General features: G+C 42.0%; 1 protein-coding gene and 1 non-coding gene across 7 annotated transcripts in view; one reads left to right on the forward strand and one right to left on the reverse strand.

Moving 5' to 3' along the window:
- LOC136871660 (protein dead ringer) overlaps positions 1–27,181 on the reverse strand; it is a 917,083-nt gene that overhangs the window by 725,138 nt on the left and 164,764 nt on the right. The window lies entirely within an intron of this gene.
- LOC136872831 (5S ribosomal RNA) lies at positions 14,203–14,321 on the forward strand. Its single transcript, XR_010859996.1, has one exon. It is a non-coding gene; the product is annotated as a 5S ribosomal RNA (ribosomal RNA).

Here is a 27,181-nt window from a genome sequence, read left to right on the forward strand (position 1 = left end):
CCGGTTGTAATTCACATGAGCAGCCAGCGATAGTGGCGCCCCTATCATCGGCGACGCGCACTACTCATCCGTTCCCTCCCGCTATTCATGCGCACTGACATGATGAGCTGCATTATCGGCGATTGATTAACTTTGTGCTCTTAGTATTAAGTACATCGGAACATCGATAAACTGTCGAGTTTTGAAAAGACCCTTAACAATAAGGACGACATTAACTCTGGTGAATTTAAGTTTTGTACAGAAGAGGAAGAATAAGGAGAAGAAGAAGAAGAGCAACTTACTTACTTTCTTTCTTTCTTTCTTTCTTTCTTTCTTTGGCTAGTGGTTTTACGTGACAAGAATGGGGAAAGGGCTAGGACTGGGAAGGTAGCGGCCGCAGCCTTAATTAAGGTACATTCCCATGATTTACCTGTTGTGAAAATGGGAAACCACGGAAAATCAGTTTTGAGGGCTGTCGACGGTGAGATTCGAACCCACCATCTCCCGAATGCAAGCTTACAGCTACGTGACCCTAACCGCGTTGCTGACTTGCTCGGTAAGAAGAAATCTCTAAGGAGTTAGCATTTTAATATTTCTCCCAGATGATCTGGGTTTGATCTCCAACTGCGTGCAATCCTCGCTGACTTCTCATCAAGATGGAATTCTGTTTTCTTTTTGTAATGGTTTAACTCGCGAAAGGAAGCTCACAGATATTTGACTCAATCCGCGTAACTAACGCGCTTGGTACGGTGGAGTTTGAATTTACGTGCAACGCACATGCGATTTATAGAATGGAAAGTAACTTCTCAATAGTTCATCACTACAAGAATAAGTAAAGCAAAACTGCATGTGTGAGATTATTTGCACGTTTATTTTCGGTCATGCCCCCAGTCCTAAGAAGACAACTGAGTTCGAATCCCACCAATGGCTATCCCAGAAGTGGTTGAATGCTTTAAATCTATAAGACTCTCCCTCCTCCCTCCCCACTTCTCTCCAATCCAAATAATGTTGTTGATCTCAAGAGCCACCAACCGCTTGTACTAAATGCGGGAAGTTTTGTGCTGCAATTCATTATGAGCTGGTAAATTTATCGACCTATGGCTGGAGTATTTGGGAGCTCACATATTCCCTCGGACTAAGATGGGATCGAATCGAACAAAAGCGATTCAGAAGACCAGCACTTCGTAATGGCAGAAGTAAGAAGTAAATAAAATGCAAGCAAAGAAAGCCTTCCTTAAGAAAATAAATTTGCTCACTTCGAACATTGGTATATGAATTGGAAAGACGTTTCTGAAGACTTTCGTCTGCAGCGTGGCATTATAGGAAAGTGAAAATGGACGATAATAACTAGCTCAGAAAGAAAGAGAATAGAAGCTTTTGAAATGTAGTTTTACAGAAGAACACTGAAAATGGGATGGATAGATCGAATCACGAATGAAGAGACAATCGAACTGATGAAAGTACAACGATTTGGTGAAATTTGACCATAGGAAGAGATAGAAGGATAGCACGCATCTTAATACATCAAGGATTTGGTGTACCGAGGTCGATAGCTACAGTCGCTTAATTGCGGCCAGTATCCAGTATTCGGGAGGTAGTGGGTTCGAATCCCACTGCCGGCAGCCCTGAAGATGGATTTCCGTGGTTTCCTATTTTCACACCAGGCAAATTACCTTAATTAAGACCACGGCCGCTTCCTTCCCTCTCCTAGCCCTTTCCTCTCCATCGTCGCCGTAAGACCTATCTGTGTCAGTGCGACGTAAAACAACTTGCAAAGAAAAAAAAGGATTTGGTCAGTTAGTTTTTGAGGGAAGTGTAGCCGGTAAAAACGGCAGGGGAAGTCCGGCTCCATGGTTAAATGGTTAGTGTGCTGGGGCCTTTCGTCACAGGGGTCCCGGGTTCGATTCCCAGCAGGGTCAGGAAATGTAACCATCAGTGGTTAATTTCACTGGCGCAGGTGGCGCAGGGGCTGGGTTATGCGTCGTCTTCATAATTTCATCCTTATCACGACGCGCAGGTCGCCTACGGGGGTCAAATCGAAGACCTGTACCTGGCGAGCCGAACTTGTCCTCGGACACTCCCGGCACTAAAAGCCATACGCCATTTCATTTCATTACGGCAGGGGAAGACCAAGGTATGAATATGACTAACAAATTCGAGTAGATATAGTAATTACGTAGAATTGAAACGGTTAGCACAGTGTAGGGTAGCATGAAGTGCTGCATCGAACCAGTCTATGGACTGATGACCCAAACAACAATGGACGGCGAACTCTTGTCCTGTGGAATGAAAATCCAGCCTTCCTTTACCACCTTAGATAGGCGTCCCCTATATTTAAAAGAAATCGAGGGAAAATTTCAGACTTAATATCATACGCAGTATTATGAACTCAATCGCTCAGTAGTTTCTAGTTTCTTCTCCGACACTTACTACTCCACTTTTCTAACATCTCTGCATAACAACTCCCCTCCCCCGTGCGCATGAAACCAAATATTCTGTTCAAACTCTCAGCGACTTACCGCTTTCTTTCTCGTGATAGTATGAAGTTCAATATACGGAGAGCGTGCAAAGCATTGTATGTAATTAATATTGTTTATCCTGCGGACGATAGAAGACCTACTTGGCACCCACTCTGCTGCGCACGTGTCTAAGAAATCCGCTTTGTGGAACAATCGCTTTTAAACTACATGTATGAAAGACACTTGGCCTCTAAGAATGAAATCCTCGCTACAGCTGAATTCAACAGCAGAAGTCAAGTTAAAAACGTGTACTTAACATTCTCCCTGGTAGTGGCAGCAGTCGAAATTACTCAAATTACACAAGGAACAAGTTCCTTTTGTTATTTCTTTCTCTCCCTGGGGGAGGCGTGAACATGGCATCCCGAGGGCACATTCGTACAGCGAACACAGGGAGGAAGCACGCCCTGATCTGGGCCACGCGTGCCTCTTACGTGACGAGCGTGCCACGATATTCAGGCGGAGATTAAAACGCCCACCATCTTCATTTGAATCAAGTAGTTAGGAGGAAATGAGATACGGGTTGGCTTCAATTTGTGAAACGAACGTTAAACCAAATAACTTGAAAACCCCAGATTTTCAAAGTGATAAAATGGTACACTTTTCAGCATGTACGAAATATATTTTACCACAACACAGTACGATTTACAGTGGGTTTTTATTTAAACGTTTGCAGTTTAAGGGTACCGGGTAGTATAAAATGTCAAAAGAGGGCAATTTTTGTTCTTTAGTGAAAAATAATATACGGACTTTCAGCATTACTTATACTTAGGCTCACGAGGGTTGGAGTCTGACGTTTACCGCCACCGGTGAGAAAAGGTTGACTGACGCTACTCGAAAATGGTCTGCTGCTATGGCAACGATAACAGCGATGGCATATTTAAGGAAGCTATTGCCACGTGAATTGGCTTGCTCTCAGTCGCTTTTGTGATATTATTCGGAGTAGTACTGTGTTAGTTATTGCTGGTTTAAGTATTTACGAGTTTGTTTTCTGGATATTGCTTTCGTTGATATTTTTTATCTTGTAATTTAATCAGTGTCTAGTTGCACAGTTCTATTCTGCATTGAACATATGCATTTGTTGAGGTTATTGTCAGAAACAGATGATTTTTGGTGGTTATGAAATCTCATGTTTATCGGCAATGGCGTGTTCAATCTTAAATGCTGTGATTATTAGCATGAGCTTAGGAAAAATTCAAGGTTTATTGAATTGCATTAAGCCTACATCTTTTATCAAACACTCAACCTGTATGAAAAGGTGATATGCCGCAGACGGCGGTAACTATGACAACGCAGCGTACTTCGTAGTTCCTGCTTTCGCCGCTCAAATGCCAGACTGACTCTCGTGGGCCCAACTATACAATATGAATGTTATTGGGCATAATTAATGTTCACGGGGTGTTATTGATGGTTTTGTTGAATCATGCCCTCAGGCGTCACGCCCCTTTTCGTACCGGTACTTAATATATGGATTAACATATGGCTTTTGTTCTACGCTGATTAAATACATTTGGATGAAGTATTCTGCCTCCGAGCAAATATTTCTTAACATAAATTGGCTACTCGTACACAATATCGATTTTATTTTTTCCCCGCCTCTCAGTGCGTAGGTTGCGAAAGTTGAAGAGGAACATGAAGGGACAGAAGCTTACTGATGGTAAGGTATCAGGAGATCCTGGACGACTGACAGACTGTGAAATAGATTCACTGCAGACTTACACTGAATTAGCAATAACAAGAAACACTAACAACTTGAACGCCATGCATGAGGCTGTGTGGCCGTCACTCCTATGCAAATGTTTCAAGTTCCAGACTCTTGGTGAAAGTACCAGCGATCCCAAATTACTGAGGAACCGTACCATCATAAATACTCTCCTCCCTATGCAGTAACGAATGTGATAACACCTATTTACAGGGAACAGAGCAAACCTGAACCCCTGAAGAGATACTTGCAGGGAAAGACTCAAAAATCCGAATGAAAGTCTCAATAACTGCATCTGACAGCGAGTTCCAAAATGTGTTTTTGTGGTTCTCCAGGTACCGAATATCGGAGTAAAGGATTCTGTAATTACTGACCGAGGTCTGGCTAAGACAGTGGTGTTCCGGAAAATGTGTTTCAGTTCGGGAAGAAATTGCCAGGCAAGTCTTCAACGCGTGGACAAGGAGCGCATATTACATGCAAACAGCCGCTGATTTAGGAACCAAAGAAGCTACGACCTAAAGAAGACAAGAAAAATGTAGAAAATAAGTGGATGATGACAAATATGGACCTGAAATGATTAACCTTAATCTCCTGAAGATATGAAATCCAACTGTTCAACTGGGGTTTTTTTTTAAGGAACAACATGCCCGAACAAGTTGAAATTTTGTGCACTTATAGATGCTTCCAAACCAAAAGTTGTGAACCAAAATGGAAGTAATCAAGATAAAAATTTAAACATTTAAAAAAAGAACTCCAATAATGGTTAAAAATATTGACGAAATCAAGAATTCATAAATAAGTTTGCTTCACGAGCTGTAGCAATAATAAGAATTATAGATGCCATGCAGGCCTTTGCTGGCAAGATGTAATGGTTTTTTTTTTGTTTTTTTTTTTGCTAGGGGCTTTACGTCGCACCGACACAGATAGGTCTTATGGCGACGATGAGATGGGAAAGGCCTAGGAGTTGGAAGGAAGCGGCCGTGGCCTTAATTAAGGTACAGCCCCAGCATTTGCCTGGTGTGAAAATGGGAAACCACGGAAAACCATCTGCAGGGCTGCCGATAGTGGGATTCGAACCTACTATCTCCCGGATGCAAGCTCACAGCCGCGCGCCTCTACGCGCACGGCCAACTCGCCCGGTAGATGTAATGTTTACAGTGCACTATCTCTTCTGGTATGGGCTAGAATAAAAATTGTTACTTTCATTGACCTGTGTCTCAGTCTTATACTTGGCTTTGACAATATGAAAGTGGATGAGGTATGTGTGACGCTAGTAATGCCATTCCTTATGCAGCCAGTCCCCGCTATGAATGGTGTGAAAATGTCACTCATAGGGTGCACGCATTTCAGTGGGCTTGGCAGCCTGATGTGCAATAGCAACTTCTGGCTCAGGGAGGAAAGCAACGCGAAACTACCTCACTCCTCATTTCCCTAGTACGCCTCTTCAGTGACACCTACGCCATCTATGACAGCTAATGGTGAACCTGTTGAGGATCCAACCAGCATTCGGGCTGAATACCCAACATACAGATGCCATGCAATTATGTATCGTAACATTAGAGGAAAAGGTACATTACTAGAAGTACGTTTCTAAAATGATCAGAAATTCCAGATGTTAATTATTTTTTCAAATACGTTTTAAATTTCTATAATTAACTAACAGCACACAGCTATGGATGTTGATGATGACTTCCGCAAATCTCAAGTTTCTAGATGTTATTGTTATCCAATAACAAAGCTTCTACTGAACAGTTGCATTTAAAATACAATTCGTACCGACATTTTTAAGAACCTTGAGGCTGAATTGCGGTGGTGGTGATTATTGTTTTACGAGGAAGTACAAATAGGCAAACATCCTCCATTAACACTAATTAGAAAAAAAATGTAAGGGGTCCGACACATCGAAAAATGAAGATATCGGCCAAGGGAAGACAAGGGCCACGAAGGGGGTGAAAATGAAAGATTCCCTAGGATTAGCAACCTAATACCGTCGGGGTCGCAGAAACAACAGACGACGAAGTGAGGTCGGATAGGATAGATGAAAGTGAGGAGCCTGGCACAAGTGGTAGCAATGCTGGACTCAACTAAGGGACCCGAGGTCGACAAACCCTGTTAAGAACCGTTGGAGCCCCTTTTAGTCGCCTCTTGCCGGGCTGAAAGGCTCAGACGGTTGAGGTGCTGGCCTTCTGACCCCAACTTGGCAGGTTCGATTCTGGCTCGGTCCTGTGGTATTTGAAGGTGTTCAAATACGTTAACCTCGTATCGGTAGATTTACTGACACGTAAATGAACTTCTGTGGGACTAAAGTCCGGGATCTCGGAGCCTCCGAAAACCATAAAAGTATTTAGTGAGACGTAAAGCCAATGATATTATTATTAGTCCCCTCTTACGACAGGCATGGGATACTGTGGGTGTTAGTAGAGAGGAACATGAATACCACCACACGGTTACTGGAAACAGTGATTTCGAAACAGTGACTTCGATGCACCAATCGGTTACTGGGTGATTTCCGACAAAAGAGTAGCGTTACAAATATGTTGCAAAGTTTGGATTGGAAAGAATTGAGAGAAAGAAGAAGAGCTGCTCGACTAAGTGATATGTTCCGAGCTGTCAGCGGAGAGATGGCGTGCAATGACATTAGTAGATGAATAAGTTTGAGAGGCGTTTATAGAAGTAGGAAAGATCACAATATGAAGATAGGGTTGGAATTCAAGAGGACAAACTGGGGCAAACATTCATTTACAGGAAGGGGAGTTAGGGATTGGAATAACTTACCAAGGGAGACGTTCAATAAATTTCCAATTTCTTTGAAGTCATTTAGGAAAAGGCTAGGAAAACAACAGATAAGGAAACTGCTACCTGGGCGACTGCCCTAAATGCGGATCAGTATTGATTGATTAATTGATTGATTGATTGATTGATTGATTTATTTATTTAGTGTAATGGAGTAAGTTTTATTGATTTTCTATTATCTTTTCAATCTTATCATCGAAGTTGGTGAGTTTTCTACGGGCGTATGGGAACGGTGTGACGGCGATCGTACGCTCTCTTATCAACACGCGGCATGCAGAAATGATGGCAAAACTTGCGGGACTCGTCCTGTACCTACAACACATTTATAAACTACCGGGTGGGCAAATTAAAACTGGCTCGGAAAATATTTATGAGACTGGCCAGGAATTAACCTTTGTAAATGAACAGGAGAACTGTCCATTACAGGAAATGCTGCAAACCGTGATTTCCATGCACCAGTCGGTTACTGGAAACCGTTATTTCGATGCACCAGTCGGTTACTGGAAACCGTTATTTCGATGCACCAGTCGGTTACTGGAAACCGTTATTTCGATGCACCAGTCGGTTACTGGAAACCGTTATTTCGATGCACCAGTCGGTTACTGGAAACCGTTATTTCGATGCACCAGTCGGTTACTGGAAACCGTTATTTCGATGCACCAGTCGGTTACTGGAAACCGTTATTTCGATGCACCAGTCGGTTACTGGAAACCGTTATTTCGATGCACCAGTCGGTTACTGGAAACCGTTATTTCGATGCACCAGTCGGTTACTGGAAACCGTTATTTCGATGCACCAGTCGGTTACTGGAAACCGTTATTTCGATGCACCAGTCGGTTACTGGAAACCGTTATTTCGATGCACCAGTCGGTTACTGGAAACCGTTATTTCGATTCACCAGTCGGTTACTGGAAACCGTTATTTCGATTCACCAGTCGGTTACTGGAAACCGTTATTTCGATTCACCAGTCGGTTACTGGAAACCGTTATTTCGATTCACCAATCGGTTACTGGAAACCGTTATTTCGATTCACCAATCGGTTACTGGAAACCGTTATTTCGATTCACCAATCGGTTACTGGAAACCGTTATTTCGATTCACCAATCGGTTACTGGAAACCGTTATTTCGATTCACCAATCGGTTACTGGAAACCGTTATTTCGATTCACCAATCGGTTACTGGAAACCGTTATTTCGATTCACCAATCGGTTACTGGAAACCGTTATTTCGATTCACCAATCGGTTACTGGAAACCGTTATTTCGATGCACCAATCGGTTACTGGAAACCGTTATTTCGATGCACCAATCGGTTACTGGAAACCGTTATTTCGATGCACCAATCGGTTACTGGAAACCGTTATTTCGATGCACCAATCGGTTATTGGAAACCGTTATTTCGATGCACCAATCGGTTACTGGAAACCGCGATTTCGATTCACCAATCTGTTACTGGAAACCGTTATTTCGATTCACCAATCGGTTACTGCCACATGTTTGCTCCTGCTCATCTCCCGCATCTGTGTCCCGAGTACGTCGCTGTGTAATGTGAGTGAATGAGAAGAGCACACTTGTTTGGTGAGCAGTTGAACGCAGTACAAAATGGTGTCCACGATTAAGCAGCGCGTGTTCAGTGTCAAGTGTTATGCAAAGCACGATTCGTAGAAAACCTATGCGGAACTGTTTGCGCAAGAGTTTAAGATCGGAAGCGTTTTGGCAGAACCTCCAGCAAAGTAAAATGGCCTGAAATGGGCTCTGTAGCGAATAAAAACCGTAACTATCCCGAAAGAGTCTGAACATCACAAAACGTTGCTCGAATGAAAGAAAGCCTGGAACGAAGTCAGACGAAATCTCAACGCAGTTTCATCTGTGGGAATTATGATATCGACGTGTTGAAACATCATCAAAAAGGAACTGCATCTGTATCCTTACAGATTTACTGTTGTGTATGCGTTAAAGCGTTAAACTTTCGCGTGTTGAGTTCTGAGTGAAGTGGAGTCAGGACTTTTGGATCCTCAGTTTTTCCATTTCTTCACATGAGTCCTGGTTCAGACTGCCAAAGTATGTGAACTCACAGAACACGCCCCATTATGCATTAGATAATCCTCATCAGTACTTAGAAAAGCCGTTGCATAATTTCAAAATTGGTGTGTGGTGCTCAATGCCCGGTGTCCGCATCGTAACACGATTCTTTCACCAAACTGTTAATGCTAACCAGTATGTCCAGACACTGTTTAATCCATGAGTAGATCAACTCAAAGATGAACGACTATGTGGATGTTTTTCAGTAAGACGGAGCAACAGCACACACTGCCTTGACAACCTTGTCACGAGTGCATGAGGTGTTCGGCGAGGAGAGGACCATCAGCAGAGGCAGTGCAATCGAATGGCCACCTCGATCGCCTGATCTCTCTCCCTGTGATTTTTACGTGTGGGGCAAATAATCCTGACAAACTGCAAGAGCTACAGCAGAACAATGTAAACGCTATTGCTGCTATCCTTCAGGAAGAGCTAATACGCGTGTCTCGCGGTTTGATAAATCGAGCACAGCACTACAACGACGTCAGCGGTGGCCATTTCCAGCATCTTCTGTGATGTTTATTAACTAGGCTCAATCCCGCATCAGTCCTATTGTGAATATTTTTGGGGGCCAATGACCTCGATGTTAGGCCCCTTTAAACAACAAGCATCATCATCATCATCATCATCATCATTGTGAATATTTTTCCGGTCCAGTTTTATTTTGACCACCCGGTATAAACTAATATCCTAACACAGTTACGAACACACGAAATGGAATTTAAATAGTCTCTCAATATCCTAATGGATCCCTTGTAAATCACTGCTATAGCAATGCAACTTCTGTTCATAGCATGACAACAGCTGGAAGATTTAGTTTAAATAATGTTCTTCCCCTCCCGAACCCTACTTACAAATAAATCCCTCGTCCCGAAGAAAGAACGGTAATAAAACCTCTATGCTGACCATTCTGCATTCACGGGCGAAAAAAAAACTGCTCGATAATGACCCGAAACGGTTGTTAACACAGATGAAGCTTCGGCTTAAGAAGGTGACATCCAGATAATTTATAAGTGAAGGGACGTCAAAGACTGAAGTACAATAGTTGACTTTATACCTGAACCCATTGGTTCTGCTTAGTACACAACTGTCTTGGAACAACAAAAACACGGGGCAAGTGCATAGCTCACCCTACAAATGGGATGGGCCAAATGATTATGCGGGTAGTTTCTACATTCTCTAAAATATACCTGGAATAGCAACCTGCATTCTTTTATATTTCCAATCGCTATACGAGCGAGGTATATCTATAAAACATCAAAGATATTTTAAAAATAGTTAATTTCATCATAATCGTTACCACTTTTAAGTACTCAAAATGTTCTTTATCCCTGCCTTCAAAAGTCTATAATATAAAATGCTAGTGTTCTGAGTGTATATAAAATATCTTCAGTTCCTCTATAATTTTTAACGTGCTATTTCTCCTGGTAATCCGTAATAAAATAAAACCAAATCAAATCTTAGCTATGTTTCTGGGATATCGAACCAATGTATAAATCCTTTCAATTGGGACATTCCACCTATAATTGTAAAGGGATCTGTAGTCAAGTATCTGGAATGTGTTAAGAATTTAGGTATATTCTTATGGATAATACTCTCTCCTGGTCCTTCCATGCCAAACATTTGGTCAATAAAGTGTCTGGTATATTGCATAGTTTCGGTAAGAAAGATGTTGATCCAAACCATGGTATTTCCTATATTAGAATACGGCCCTGTAATTTACAGCAATATCTAAGAAAAATACAATTCCAAACAAACTCTAGCGAGCTCAGAATGCCTGTGTGCGTTTCGTTTTCAATATTCGTCAAGATTTTCACGTAATATCTTTCTACAAGGCCGCAAAGTGGTTGAAACTCCGGGATCATACTCAGCTGCTACCTCACGGCTGAAAATTTTAAAATCTAACGTTCCTCATACTTAGGAAATTTCATTGTTCATATTGAGTCAAGCGCACGATCGAGACAATACGTTTACAGCTAACACCCTTCAGATTCCACAGCACTGTACGGTAAATCGTTTATTGTCACTGCCTCAATTATACAATGACAAACTATGAAATACAGCAAAGCAGTGTCAGAAATCAAACCAAAAATATCTAATACCACTATCTTTCCCCTTATTAAGCCATGTAAGAGGATTTTCACCAAATTAAATTAATATTAGCGAATATTATAATCTCTAGATATATTTTAGATGATTCGTTTTTAATAATTTATCCGCAGTATAAAAATTTATCTTACGTTCTTCTTTGTGTTCACTTCTTTGTTATTAGACTTTCGCATATTGATAAATTTAAATTACAGTGGCAGTTAGTTTCTTTACCGCAAGTCTGACGACAGGAGTATTGAATCCAAGTGAGAAAAGGGCATTCATATACATGATACTAATAGCGGCCTATAGGTCAAAGTATTAATTTACAATATGTAAATAGTTCACTAAATATTAGCCAGTATCCAGTATTCGGGAGATAGTGGGTTCGAATCCCACTGTCGGCAGCCCTGAATATCGTTTTCCGTTTTCACACTAGGCAAATTAAGCTGTACCCTAATTAAGGCCACGGACGCTTCCTTCCCACTCCTAGACCTTACCCATCCCATCGTCACCATAAGATCTAGGCTATGTGTGTCGGTGGGACGTAAAACAAATTGTAAATAAATAAATAAATAAATAAATAAATAAATAATGTAGTTTTATAAGTTCCACATGATAAAGGCTTTGTACAAAAATGTGTTAGTTTCAAAACCAAGAGAGGAACAATGGTTTGATTTGGAAACAGGATTTCGGCAGGGAATCATAGTTTTCCCCAAACTCTTAACCGCAGTCATGGATGAAATCCGTAAGTGTGTGAAAAAGATGGAAAAAATACAAGTTAATGTATGGAATCAGGTGACAGAGTTTGGAAAGAGAATAAGCACAAAGAAAAGTAGAACAGTAGTGATGATAAAAAGACAGAAAGAAAAAAAAAGGAAAGAAAGGCAGACCCTAGAGTTTAACAGTCAATACGAAACTATATTTTCGTCGGTCTATTCAGAAAATATATGTTACATTCTGCTACCTGAAGTTTCAAAATACAAATTATATATCTTGAATTGCCGCAGATTTTCTTACAGTGTTTGAGGGCAATTTCAGGCATTGAAAAAGAAAAGGTGTTGACTAAGGGGAAACGCTTCTAGAAGTGTGCGAAGAGGCGGGCTATTGTGTTTTCGCCCCCTCCCTCTCCCCATTATGAGCCCAATCGTTTTATGTATGACAGATGGTATTTAATCAAGTATTAAGAAATTGTGGGGTTAAAGTTTCTGTAATTTTCCCTGTCGCTCCCGTTCGTATGATGATCATGATCTTCAGTCCTTAACAGGAGTTTAATAATGAACATAGATTGGCCTAGGAGTGATAACAATTGATTCCGTGACTTTTTTCTAAATAACTTGCTTCACGTCGCACCGACGCGGATATGTCTTATGGCGACGATGGGATAGGTACACGAGAAAGAACTGCACCACGGATCTCTGGGAACCACACAACGTCACATCAGTTCCGCTCTATTTATTACAGAGTGCCTTCCTTCACCCACTCTTTTTAATACTTCCTCATTCCTTACTCTTTCCTGCCAGTTGATTTTCTCCATCTTCCGACAGATCCACATTTCAAATGCTTCTAGTCTTCTTTCTTCCTATTTTCTCAACGTCCAAGTCTCAGTCCCATAAAAGCACCACACCCCACACAAAGCACTAACTAACCTCTTCTTAAGGTCCCTATTTGAAGGCCCACTCATTTCATAAATGCTTCCTTGGCCATTGCAATTTCAGTCTTCACTTCGTCCAAGCAATAAAGGTCACTTCTGATTATGCTTCCCAAATATTTTAATTTAGATACTTGTTCGATCTCTTCCCCCGAAAGTATTATTTTAGCTGTTGAGTCGTCCTTTGACCCCACGGTCATTGCCTTGGTCTTTTTCCTATTAATTTTCATGCCTGACTTCTTACATGAAAATGCATTCAAAGACGGGAGAAAAATTGAAGATACAAGGGAAACTGAAGAAAGGAAGGAAGAGGTATCAGTTAGTGGACAGTGTAAAGGTGAATAGAAGCTATTGGAAGACGAAGAGAATGGCTGAAGACAGAACAGCGTGGAGAGTTCATGCGAAGACCTGCCGATAGGCAGACCACCAGTGATGATGATGCCTTAAATAAGGAATGGAGTTCCAAACGTTATTTTCACCTCTTCCATTTTAATACTAGCAAAGCCAAAGTTTAGACAGATTGATAATCAACGAACAAACTGGTGCTAACCCTTGCCATTACTGGTTAGTGGGATTGAAAGCTTACTTTACTGACGAGTATGGACAGCCCTTGCACCTGCTGCGAGAAGGGCTGGAAAGGTAAAGATACGGAAGAGAGGATTGTCGCTAAGAATTATAAAAGAAAGGTGTTCTCTTTGTTCCCACCAATGGGCAACCTTGTCTTTACTGGTATGCTTACACGTACTATTTATAAGTTGACAGCTGAGTAAATAACAAAGGACATAAGTAAAGGTATTTATGCCTTCATCACAAACAGCGAGATGTCAATTAAGACATTCGTAGGGGAAGGGGAATATAATTCCATCCGAGAATATCCCTGAAATGTTCTATTACGAAGATAATTAAGATTCTTTCCAGAAAACTGATATGTCCAGAGAAGTGAGCACAAACCCGTAAAATCTCGTGATCGAGTGTATGCTGATAAATTCTTAAGACTATCACTCAGCCTTCGCCCCATTTTCTTTATATGAGAACATTAATATTTTGTCTTATTATGTTGATTATTCCTAAGTTTCTATTTGTGTATTTGTGAAGCCTATGAGTGAGCAAGGTGCTCGAGGACCTGAAATAGCCCAAAATCGACAACAATAATAATATAAAATTGTAACTTTCAAGAACGATAACAAACAAGGTCATATTCTTCGAGTCATAGTGCAAATGCACTCCTCTTTCAAGAGTGAAAGGAGTATGTTCGCGACAAGGTTCTGTAGCCAGGAAGACCAATCAATCAATGACCTGCATTTACTGTAGCACTGTCGACCAGGTGGCAGATTTGCTATCAAGTCTTTGCCTAGCATTTTCTTAAACATTTTCAAAGAAGTGGAAATTTATCGGCCAACGGCCATGCCATGTTGAATACACCGGTTCTCGTCCGATCACCGCAGTTAAGCAACATTGGGCGTGGTCAGTACTTGGATGGGTGACCGATTGGGAACACCACGTGCCGTTGGCTCTATGTCTGGCCGAGGTGGTAAAGGCGTGCTCGGTTCACCCGGAAGGACGTGAGTTCGAATCCCCGTCAGGAAGTCGTACAATTTAAGGAACGAGATTTCCACTTCCGGAGGTGCATATAGCCCTGAGGTTCACTCAGCCTACACCAAAAATGAGTACCAGATTAATTCCTGCGGGCAAAGGCGGCCGGGCATAGAAGTAACCACTCTACCGAGGTTACGAATGGTGGAGGCCTCTACCTTCCACCCCTCCAAGGGCCTTCATGGCGTGTACGGAGATGACTTTGCTTTGCTTTGGAAATTTATCTAACGTTTCCCTTCTTCGTCCTATCAACGAATATTTGCCCCAATTTGTCCCCTTTATCTTCATATTATGGTATTTCCTACTTTTAAAAGCTGCACTCTCCACTGACAGCTCGGAACATATCACTTCGTCGAGCATCTCGTCTCCTTACTCCCAAGTCTTCCTAGCCAAAAGTTTAGGCCTAAAACCCAGAACAAATCGTCCTGGTTTCCTTTTCCAGTTCTCGTATCAAGTAGTCCTGATTATTGGTCCCGTACTCTTCTTTTTCTACGACGTTTTCCCCACATCTGTGGGGTCGCGGGTGTGAACTGTGTAGCACATGTGAAGTTAGCCCTGTTTACGGCCGGATGCCCTTCCTGACGCAACCCTATATGGCGGGATGTAATCAATATTGCCTGTTTCTGTGGCGATTGGTAGTGTAGTGTGTTGTCTGAATATGAAGGGGAAAGTGTTGGAACAAACAAACACGAACACCCAGTTCCCGGGTCAGAAGAATTATCAGAAGCGATTAAAATCTCCGAATCCAGGACCCTCTGAACCGAAGGCCTCAACGCTGACCATTCAGCCAATGAGTCGGACATATGAAACCATATCCAGCCTGGTGGCCATGATCTATGGTCTGATACCGTAGTTAGCGGTACGAGTCCAGTTGGTCGAAAAAATGTCATCTCCAAATTGTTGGCTGGCGAGGTAGGGGAGGTATTAGTATACACTTTCTAATCATTAGATCGGATTAAATTCCAAAGCTCTCCGCAGTACTCGTATGGAGAGAGGGCATAAGCCGCTGTTCACAGGGATTCGTCCATCGGATGAGAAAAAAAATCTTCGAGCAGCCCCCTTGACAGAACAGGAATAGGCTACGAGTTGACGGAGGGTTTTACCCTCTCCCTTCCTCGTTACCATCTTCATCATCGTTTCACATCTACACGTGCAGGTCTCCTATGGGTGTCAAGTAGGTAGATCTGCACCAGGCGAGCCGAACATGCCCTCAAACACCCCCGGCACTGTCATACGATAAATAAACAAAAAATAATAAAATAAATAAATACTGGAACCATACTCTTGATTGGGAGTCTTACTAGAGGCATATACACCTCTCCTCTACATCCTTACCGCCGGGAGAGTTGGCCGTGCGGTTACGGGACTGCCGCTGTTAGCTTGCATTCGGGAGAGAGTGGGTTCCAAGCCCACCGTCGGCAGCCTTGAAGATGGTTTACCGTGGTTTCCTATTTTCAGACTAGGCGAATGCCGGGGCTGTACCTTAATTAAGGCAATGGCCGCTTCGCTCCCACTCCGATCCCTTTCCTGTCCCATCGTCGCCATAAAACCTATCTGTGTCGGTGCGATGTAAAGCCAATCTATATATATAAAGTAGCTTGTCCTGACTGACTGACTGACTGATTCATCATCGCCGAGCCAAAACTACTGGACATAAAGAAATGAAATTTTGGGGATATATTCATATTATGATGTAGGTGCTCGCTAAGAGAGGATTTTTGGATATTCCGTCGCTAAGGGGGTGAAAAGGGGGGTGAAATTGTAAAATGAGTGTGTCTATATCTCAAAGCTTTAAAAGTTTACACATGTGAAAATTGGTATTTAGAATCTTCTTTAAAAATAAGGAAACACGTATTTTTTTGTTTTCAGAAAATCCCAATAGGAGGGGTGAAAAAGGGTGAAAAAAGGGTTGAATGCCTTTATCAGGATACTGTTACTTATATCTCAGAAACTGAAGATATTACAGACCTCAAAATTGGTACTTTTGATCTCTTTTAAAAATAAAGAAACACATACTTTTTTTGTTTTTGGAAAATCCAATTAATGCGAGGGTGAAAAGGGGGGTGAATTTTTAAAATGAGTGCATCTATATCTCAAAAGTTTTAAACTTTAGAGATGTAAAAATTGGTATTTAAAATCTTCATTAATAATAAAGGAACACGTATTTTTTTGTTTTCGGAAAATCCCAATAAGAGGGGAGAAAAGGGGTGAAAAATGGGTAGAATGCCTTTAAAGAGAATACTTATATCTTAGAAACTGATGATATTACAGACCTGAAAATTGGTGTTTGGGATCTCCTTTAAAAATAAAGAAACGTGTATTTTTTGTTTTTAGAAAATCCAATTAATGGTGGGGGGTGAAAGGGGGATGATATTTTAATATGAGTGTATCTATACCTCAAAACTTTTAAAGTTTATAGAGGTAAACATTGGTATTTAGACTGTCCTTTAAAAATAAAGAAACACGTATTTTTTGTTTTTGGAAAATCCAATTAATCGGAGGGTAAAAAGGGGGTGAATTTTTAAAATGAGTGTATCTATATCTCCAAACTTTATAGTTTATAGTCGTAAAAATTGGTATTTAGAATCTCCTTTAAAAATAAAGAAACACGTATTCTTTTGTTTTCGGAAAATCCCAATAGGAAGGGTGTAAAAGGGTGAGTAATGGGTTGAATGCCTTTAATGAGGCTACTTATATTTCAGAACCTGAAGATATTACAGACCTGAAAATTGGTATTTGGGATCTACTTTAAAAGTAAAGAAACACGTATTTTTTCGTTTCTTGGAAAATCCAAATATTGGGGGGTGGAAAGGGGGGTGAATTTTTTAAAATGAGTGTGTCTACATCTTAAAACTTTAAAATTTACAGATGTAAAATTGGTACTTAGAATCTCCTCTAAAAATAAAGGAACACGTATTTTTTTGTTTCCTTAAATCCCAGTAGGAAGGATTTAAAAGGGCGAAAAATGGGTTGAATGCCTTTAATGAGGATACATATATCTCAGAAACGAAAGGTATTACAGAACTAAAAATTTGTATATGGGATCTCCTTTAAAAATAAAGAAACAGGTTTTTTAGTTTTTGGAAAATCCAATTAATGGCGGTTAAACAGGAGTGACAAAATGGGGTGAATTTTTTGAAAGACTATATATACAGAATATCTTTGAAACGTAAAGTGTTACAGACGTAAAAAGTGGGTGTTTGGAATCTCCTGTAAATGTAAAGAAAGGTGATATGTTTTGGGAAACTCCACTTAAGGGGAACTCAAAAGGGGTGAAATTTTAAAATGAGAATTTTTACTGTATATCTCAAAAAACTTACCATGTTACAGATGTGAAAAATGGTATTTTTTATCTCTATTAAACATAAAAAACGTGTATTTTTAGTTTTCGGAAATACCACTCGGGTGGAGCCGGGGGGGGGGGGTTAAAAGTGACTGATAATGGTGTTGAATTCTTTTAATTAGGCTACTGATATCTCAAAAATGAAGATGTTACAGACGTGAAATTTGATATTTGGAATCTGCTTTAAAAGTAAAGACGCACGTATTGTCGGAAAATCCAATGAAAGGGAGGGGGGGGGGGTGAAAGATTTGAAATATGAATTGAATTGTATGAGAATACATATATCTAATAAAACTAAAGTTGTTACAGACGTGATAATTCGTATTTGGATCTCCTTTAAAAACAAAGAAAAACGCGTTTTGGGGGGATGGGGGGGAAGCCATCTTGGAGGGCGGGGGTGTAAAGGAGTTGAATTCCTTTCATGAGGACACATAAATCAAAAACTGAAGAATTTTGAGTCGTGATAATTGATATTTAGCAGATCCTTTACTATTAAAGAAACAAGTATTTTTTGCTGGAAAATTCACTTGGGGAGGGGGGGATTAGTGTGAAATGAAGTGCCAAAAGTAAATTATTTTTATGGGGATACTTATATCTCAAAGCTGAAGGTAATAGACGTCAACATTGGTGTTTGGAATCTCAGTTAAACATAAAGAAACAAGCCTTCGTTTAATTTCCCTTGGAGGGGGGGGGGGGGAGGCGGCGGTAAATGAACTTAACAGCGGTGGGGTGTAGAAGGAGGTGAGACCAATTTATTTTACTGTTCATAATGTACTTATAAGGATCCTCTGTTGCTCAGGCAGCAGTGCGCCGGCCTCTCACAGCTGGGTTCCGTGGTTCAAATCCCGCTCACTCCATGTGACATTCGTGCTGGACAAAACGGAGGCGGGAAAGGTTTTTCTCTGGATACTCCGGTTTTCCCTGTCATCAGCCATTCCAGCAACTCATAATAATAATAATAATAATAATAATAATAATAATAATAATAATAATAATAATAATGTTCCGGACCGTTGTCAAATGTGCGGATCGCGCTGGAAAAGGCTCCTGGACGGGTATTAACTAAGAATGCAGTCCGGCCACGGGTTCAGTGCCGCCAAGGCACCCAATATGACACCACGCCGGATCTCCTGAAGGATTTTATCCGTATTAAAAATGTTTATAGGAAAAGATGGCAAAGATTTACGGACCCAACTGACCGGGAGGAATACCTGAGCCTAGCCCGGGAAGTACGAAATCGATTGCTGGAAAGGAAGATTGAAAAATGGGAGGAAACGTGCCGTAAAATAATAGAAAACGAGTCAGATCGGGAATTTTGGTGGATTCTCGCAGAAAACGAGTCAGATAGCGAATTTCGGAGGATTATATATCTAAAACAATAAGCATTCAATCATAAATTTCCGTATAATACCGTAGCGAAGCACGGGTATCTTGCTAGTCGTAAAATAAAACAATATACAAATCATCCTTACCACAACCCCTAAATGCCCTCGTAACCATGTGAAGAGCCCGCCTCTGTGGTGTAGTGGTTAGTGTGATTAGCTGCCACCCCCGGAGGCCCCGGTTCGATTCCCGGCTCTGGCACGAAATTTGAAAAGTGGTACGAGGGCTGGAACGGGGTCAGTTCAGCCTCGGGAGGTCAACTGCGTAGAGGTGGGTTCGATTCCCACCTCAGCCATCCTCGAAGTGGTTTTCTGTTGTTTCCCGCTTCTCCTCCAGGCAAATGCCGGGATGGTACCAAACTTAAGGCCACGGCCACTTCCTTCCCTCTCCCCTGTCTATCCCTTCCAATCATCCCATCCCCACCAAGGCCCCTGTTCAGCATAGCAGGTGAGGCCGCCTGGGTGAGGTACTGGTCATCCTCCCCAGTCGTATCCCCCGACCCAGAGTCTGAAGCTCCAGTACACTGCCCTTGAGGCGGTAGAGATGAGATCCCTGGCTGAGTCCGAGGGAAAACCAACCCTGGAGGGTAAACAGATTAAGAAAGAACCATGTGAAGAGATCTTAACCTATCTTTACAACCTCGTGTATGTAATTCCCCCAATGAAAATCTTTCTTTATATTAACATCTCGGTACTTACAGTGATCCCCATGCGGTACTCTCACCCCCCCCCCCTCAACACAGTAATGAGAAGTGCGAGAACTTTCCCCCTTGGTGAAATTTACAACGTAACTTTTCATCCCGCTTACTATCATACCGCCAACGGCCGTGGCCGTGTCGAAACACCGGATCCCGTGAGATCTCTGAAGTTACGCAACATTGGGCGTGGTCAAGATTTGGATGAGTTGCCACGCGCTGTTGGTGGGGGTAAGGGAATGGAGGAGCGGAAAGGAACTGGCCACCCTACCGTACGTAAACTCCGGCTTTCCGGAGGTTTAGCTCTTCAACTTTCGGCACAATTGAGGAAATTGCTTAATTTTACGTTTTTTGTAATATGAGAGGGACCACTACTTTGTCTGGAATAATAATGACACATTTTATGTGGAAGTTATTTTACTAACATCTCAGAGCCGATAGAGGAATATTGGCGATTCGATGCCGAGCTGCTGTAGGTGTGATATTTCTGTTGGTTTATGGCTGTCTGTATTTTCTTCTTCGCCGTTAACATTAGAAACCACAGCATATTCAGGTTTATCCTATATTCGTGGAAATAAGGACAATAGACAACCCACAATGTATATTCACTTGTGCTTTGTCTGCCACTCTAAATATTTGTACTTCTTCGGGTGGGGTTTTGAGTAGAAAATGTAAAGCTACTCAGATTATTGTTGATTATTTCTGAATTTGGATGGAACCGACAGCTCGGTCACAAAGGCAGAGTGTGGGTCAGCCGGCCGCTCCCATCCCAAGAGGAATGTCCTATTGACATCGGAAAGAAGGAGAGCCCCAACTAATGGAAAGTGTCAAAAATGACATCCGGTCGCTGAAACCATGAGGCAGATCATCTCCATCTGTAAATGTTATCATCATGTAAACTGAAAGGGAATAAAAGCACGCGATCACGAAATGGAGCAAGTAGGCTTGAAACACAGCCAGACTTTTGTCCCCACTTTAGAATACATCCAAGATAAACCGTGTCTGTCACAAAGGGCGACTAAAAGGGAACAGAGGGCTTTCATGTTGGGAGAAAGGGTTGGCGACCACCGGTCCCCTAGCTGGGTCTGGCACTGCTTCCACTTGTGTCAGACTCCTTTCATTTTTCATATCCGACCTCCCTTGGTCAACTGTTGTTCTTTTCCGACCTTGACGGTATTAGGTTTGCGAGGCCATTGGGAGCCTTTCATTTTCATATCCTTCGGGGTCCTTCCCTTTCTTCTGCCTTAGGATTGCACTTCATTCTTCGAAGAATCAATTTTCTTCTTTCTTTCATTCATTCATTCATTCATTCATTCATTCATTCATTCATTCATTCATAATCCGTTTACCCTCTACGGTTGATTATTCCATCTGACTCAACGAGGGATCCCACCTCTACCGCCTCAAGGGCAATTTCCTGGAGCGTCAGACTTTGGGTTGGGGATACAAGTGGAAAGGAGGGCCAGTACCTAGCCAAGGCGGCCTCATCTGCTGTACTGAACAGGGGCCTTGTCGGGGGGATGGGAAGACAAGGAAGAGGGAGAGAAGCGACCGTGGCCTTAAGTTAGGTACCATTCCGGCATTTCCTGAGGAGGGAATCAAACCCCCTCTGCTCAGTTGATCTCCCGAGACTGAGTGGACCCCGGTTCCAGCCCTCGTTCCACTTTTCAAATTTCGTGACAGAGCTGGGAATCGAACCTAGGCCTCCAGGCGTGGCAGCTAATCACACCAAACAATACACCACAGAGGCGGACAGAATCAATTTTGTTTCCTCTTAAATCAATAATCACCATCACTATAGACTTATGCTTAATAATCGAAAAACTGTAAAAATTTGAAAGAAATATTCCACTGTTAAACCGAACTATACTAAACCCCATGCCATAACATCCCCGAAGGGCCATGACCTACCAAGCGACCGCTGCTCAGCCGGGCGGTCTGCAGATTACGAGGTGACGTGTGGTCAGCACTATGAAACCTCCTGGCCGTTATTCTTGGCTTCCTAGACCGGGGCCGCTAGCTCACCGTCAAATAGCTACTCAACTGTAATCACGTAGGCTGAGTAGCTCTCGAACCAGCCCTCAGATCCAGGTAAAAATCCCTGACCTGGCCGGGAATCGAACCCGCAGTCTCGGAATAAGAGGCAAACACGCACACCTACGCCGCGGAGCTAGCATTGCATTTTTTTAAATATCTTAATATCTTTCGTTCCAAAACCATCATATGGAGCAGGTTTAGGCCTACATCATTATTTACAGAAACTATTCTTTAGATATTAATAACCGAGCTCGATAGCTGCAGTCGCTTAAGTGCGGCCAGTATCCAGCAATCGGGCGATAGTGGGTTCGAACCGCACTGTCGGCAGCCCTGAAGTTGGTTTTCCGTGGTTTCCCATTTTCACAGAAGGCAAATGCTGGGGGTGTACCTTAATTAAGGCCACGACCACTTCCTTCGCATTCCTAGCCCTTTCCTATCCCATCATCGCCATAAGACCTATCTGTGTCGGTGAGACGTAAAGCAAATAGAAAAAAAGATAATAATTCTTGTCTATATTTTATATCCTTGAAATGGACATCTAAGCAAGTAGTTTTACGCGAATCTCGATATCGTGATCGTAACCATATGATCTCCGGTTTTACCTGCAATCTGAACCATATGAACATTATTATTCATTTTAAAAATCCCACATGCACTGCCTGTGATGAAAACTGCGACCGCCTTGATGTGAGGGCAGTAAAAATGTCGTTTGTATTACGTCCCGTTCTTCAAATAAGCTTTCAGTTATTAGATGGTGTCATATACATGCGACACATGCTAAAGAGAGGCACAGAGCAAGAAATGGGCAACCAGACACCGGCAGGACCCGAATCCACAACTTTCGCGGTTGATGCTGTGCCGATTGAGCTACGGTAGCCCATGACAGCTCACGGCGTACGACTAGCGTGCTCTATACAGTTCTCTTGCACCGGTAGTAACGCCAGACTAGTAGCGTGAGCAGAAATAACATGGCACCGAGCAAGTGGCTGTGCGGTTTGGGTCACGTAGCTATCAGCTTGCATTCGGAAGATAGTGGATTCGAATCCCACTAGCCACTACCGCCAGTCCTTATGCTGTTTTTCCGTGGTTTCCCATTTTCACACCAGGTATATGCTGGGGCTGTATCTTAATTACTTTAAGGCCACGGCCGTGCCCTTACCACTCTTAACCCTTTCCTATCCCATCGTCGCTATAAGACCTATCAGTATCCGTGCGACGTAAAACAGATCGTAAAAATGATAAAGATTGGCATCAACAACAAGAGGAGGGAGAGGTCGAGGAGAATTGTTAGCTCCACCCCTTCATGAACGGATGAATCTATTTAGAAAGAGAAATGTACGAAAGAAAAGAAGTCGAGAAAATGTATTCTTCCCACAAGCACTACGGCGAAAAGGTCGATAAGAAACAGACCGGGCGAGTTGGCCGTGCGATTAGGGGCGCGCAGCTGTGAGCTCGCATCCGGGAGATAGTGGGTTCGAATCCCACTGTCGGCAGCCCTGAAGATGGTTTTCCGTGGTTTCCCATTTTCACACCAGGCAAATGCTGGGGCTGTACCTTAATTAAAGCCACGGCCGCTTCCTTCTCATTCCTAGGATGTTCCTCTCCCATCGTCGCCATAAGACCTATCTGTGTCGGTGCGAAGTAAAGAAAATAGAAAAAAAGATAAGAAACAGAAACTGACCAGGAGAGGACGGACAAAAAACGGAATGACAGACATAACTCGAATGCTAAGGTCACCAAGCACATCATGAGCCCTATAATGTAAAAGTAAATAGACTAGACTGCATGACTATGCTTACTGTCAAACTATCCTAGAACTTGCAGACATAATGAAAAGGGGGAGATATTTACACCCCGAAAATAAAACGTCGCATCTCTGTTCGCATCCCATATAAAACTGGAAGTCCTCTGTTTTATCATCACGATATCAGTAATCTCGTAAAACTACTGTACACGCTCAGGGTGGCCTTCTAAAAGGCTGTTCTTCGATATTGGAACTTATCAAGTTATCACTGAACGGAGTTCTTTGTTAGTAATTGGAACTTATCAAGTTATCACTGAACGGAGTTCTTTGTTAGTACGGACGGTGGTAGAACGCCGGTTCCGTGGTGTAGGGATTGCGTGCCTGCCTCTTACTCGGAGTCCCCGGGTTCGCTTTCTGGCCAGGTCAGGGATTTTTACCTGGATCTGAGGAATGGTTCGAGGTCCACTCAGCCTACGTGATTTCAACTGACGGTGAGATGGCGGCCCCGGTCTAGAAAGGCAAGAATAAGAGCCGAGAGAGCATTCGTCGTGCTGACCACATGGCACCACATAATCTGCAGGTCTTCGGGCTCGGCAGCGGTCGCTTGGTCGGGGCTGTTGCGCCAAGTGGTTTGGGTGAAGTCTCAGTCATATTTATTCCTTTGAGAGTATGGAACCTGCTGGGGTAAAAATACTACTGAAAATGACATTCAGAGCATTACTAGTGCATTTGGATGCTATGAAAGGTATCACTCATAAGGATCAGTCATGCAGCAACAGTACTTTCTGATTGTCTAACGAAATGAAACTACCACACTCCTCACTCTGTAGTTCTCCTCAGACGACCCCACGATCAGTATTTACTGTTTAGCCACGTAATTTTCAGTGGTCCTATTTGATGATCTAACCAGTCTCCAGTCTGGTGCCTTAAGAGACAGACAGAAGTATGAATAGTGTGTCTAACTGTTGAGAGAGTCAAGAGACGTCAGAGCAAATGTACTGAAGCAATTCTTTACCATATAAATAATCTCGAATCACAGGCAAAAGAGCTGAGATTCAATTCTGCATCCTTGAACAGAAGTAGTAAATAGTTTAACCAACATGTTATACAGCGTATTAAATGTGCCAACATAAAGAATATATTATAAGGACTATTCTAACCTTCATGGGTAATTCCACTGAAGTTTAAAGCAGGTATTACGGTAATTCAAATACTGTACTCTTACAGAAAAGTAATCAAGTGGAAAATATATCAAGAAAGAAAAAAAACAGCTGCTCATAAACGTAATACTGCAGGTATTTTCTGGCAAGATTTCCTATGTGACGGAGACATATGAAAGTAATAATTCCAACGAGTGAGAGAACATGAGGGTATGTCAAAACACCATGTGCCAGGAACATCTCTTATTCAGCTGAGGTGTGGAAATAAAATTACTAAGCCAGGCTGACTCACTTCATGCTTCTGCAGACGGAGAGCATTTGTATATTTCGGTAATCTCTGCCCCAATGTCAAAATAATAGTACTATCTAGCGGTTTTCGTCGACACTGACAGGAAAGGCCAGGGCTGGGAAGGTAACTGCCGTGGTCTTAATTATGTTACAGCCCCGGTATTTGGATGGTGTGGAAACGGGAAACCGTCGACAACCATATTCATGGACGCCGTCAGCGGGATTCAAACCAACGACCTGTACTGCGTAGCCAACTCGCTCTACAACTGTATTTTTAAATTCCTTGGGCAAACGAGACTTCCAACCCTCCTACCATCGTTTCTACCCTTTTGTACAAGCATGCATTCTCGCTACTTTCATGTCTGTTACTTCTAACTTATTGAATAAGGTACACACACAAGGTTTACGGTCATTAGAGACCAAAATAAGCAACATTTACACATTTTTAGAAGCTTTATTTGTAGCCCAGTATCGTCGCATTCTCTCTGTGGCAGCCTATCTCCTTTCTTCTGTCACCGAGCTCGATAGCAGCAATCGCTTAAGTGCGGTCAGTATTCAGTATTTGGGACATAGTGGGTTCGAACCCCACTGTCGGCAGCCCTGAAGATGGTTTTCCGTAGTTTCCCATTTTCAAACCAGGCAAATGCCTAGCCCTTTACTATCCCATCGTCGCTGTAAGACGGTGCGACGTAAAGCACATTGTAAAAAACGTTCTGTCAAGCCGCTGTTCGGCTGTTCTTCAAGAAATCCCTTGAAGTTATTGATTGGTGTCAGTACTTGGTTCTGTTAACAATGTGCTTACGATTTAGTCCATTTTTTTTCAGATCTTCCTGACTTCCCTGAACCAGTTATCACATGTGTTAGTTCTACTATCATGCATGATAAAAAATTTCTTAGTCAACCGGTTGTCTTCCATTAAAAATAGGTTGCCATGGAACTTGAGTCGTCGCTTCTTGATGGATTCCACCAGTCGTTCGGTTTCCTGATAAAGTTCCTCTCGTCCTTGCAACCTATACTGTCCGGCCACGATCTTTGGGCCTAGGATCTTCCTCATCATACTTTTCCTCTCTCTCTCAGAGCAGCCTTTCCAGTAACTCTGAGGCATTAACTTCCATAGAGACATTCGGGTTTAATCACCGTGTTGTAATGTCTGAGTTTCGCTTGCACTGAAACTGCCTATTCCTTGTACAGGTCGTGTGTTCTGCGAAACGCTGCGACCATGCTGTTAACTTCTCTTTATTGCGCCGAGAAGGTCGGCTCGAATATTTAACACAAGATATCGTAGGAGTTATATTATTAACATCCCTTGAGAAATATAAAATTGCTAGACCCCATCATACTATTAGTTTCTGGTAATCGTTTCTCATCACAAGACCTCGGAGTATTAGGTACTAAAAATGTTATTTTAGGTGCCTAAAACAGGCTCTCAAATAAGCATCAGTTAAAATACTTTTACTAAATTGATGACAACTCGTTAAGGGGAAAATGTAAAAGAAATTAAATTTCACTATCCTCTTTGATGAAAATGTCACACAATATAATTCTATCATATGACGTGAAATGGTGAACTCTTGTATCAACTTTTTAATGAAAGACGACATGGAAGCTGACACTTTCGACATTTCATATACTGACCAAACGGAAACATTGAAATGTTTTAACAGAATGAAATGAGTTTTTGTTCCTAGCGGGTTGATGAACATTGTCTCGCGCCTCATGACACACAGGCTATGGGTGTGTTTACTGCGGGAGTTTCTTAAGGACTTCTGGGGAGAGTGGTTTAAGATTTTGTTTTTAAATATTTGAAGAATATATTGTTCAAGATACTGAAAAAAGAGTCAGCAAATATTTTAGTTTCTAAGAACTGATTAAAAGTATTCAATGTAGGCACTTTAGGCACCATATAACCGCCCTTTCTAATAATAAGAAGAAGCAGAAGAAGAAGAAGAAAGAAACAGCATTGTGAAAGGATGAAAGAATATTGGAAAGTACGGAAGAGAAAACAACAATGTATGAAGAACTCTATTGAAATTGGCACGTGATTCTTAACAGGCCTCATCGGAAATAATAATAATAATAATAATAATAATAATAATAATAATAATAATAGCTTTACGTTCCACTAACTACT

The sequence above is a fragment of the Anabrus simplex genome, chromosome 4 (assembly GCF_040414725.1).
Source record: "Anabrus simplex isolate iqAnaSimp1 chromosome 4, ASM4041472v1, whole genome shotgun sequence".
NCBI lineage: Eukaryota > Metazoa > Arthropoda > Insecta > Orthoptera > Tettigoniidae > Anabrus > Anabrus simplex.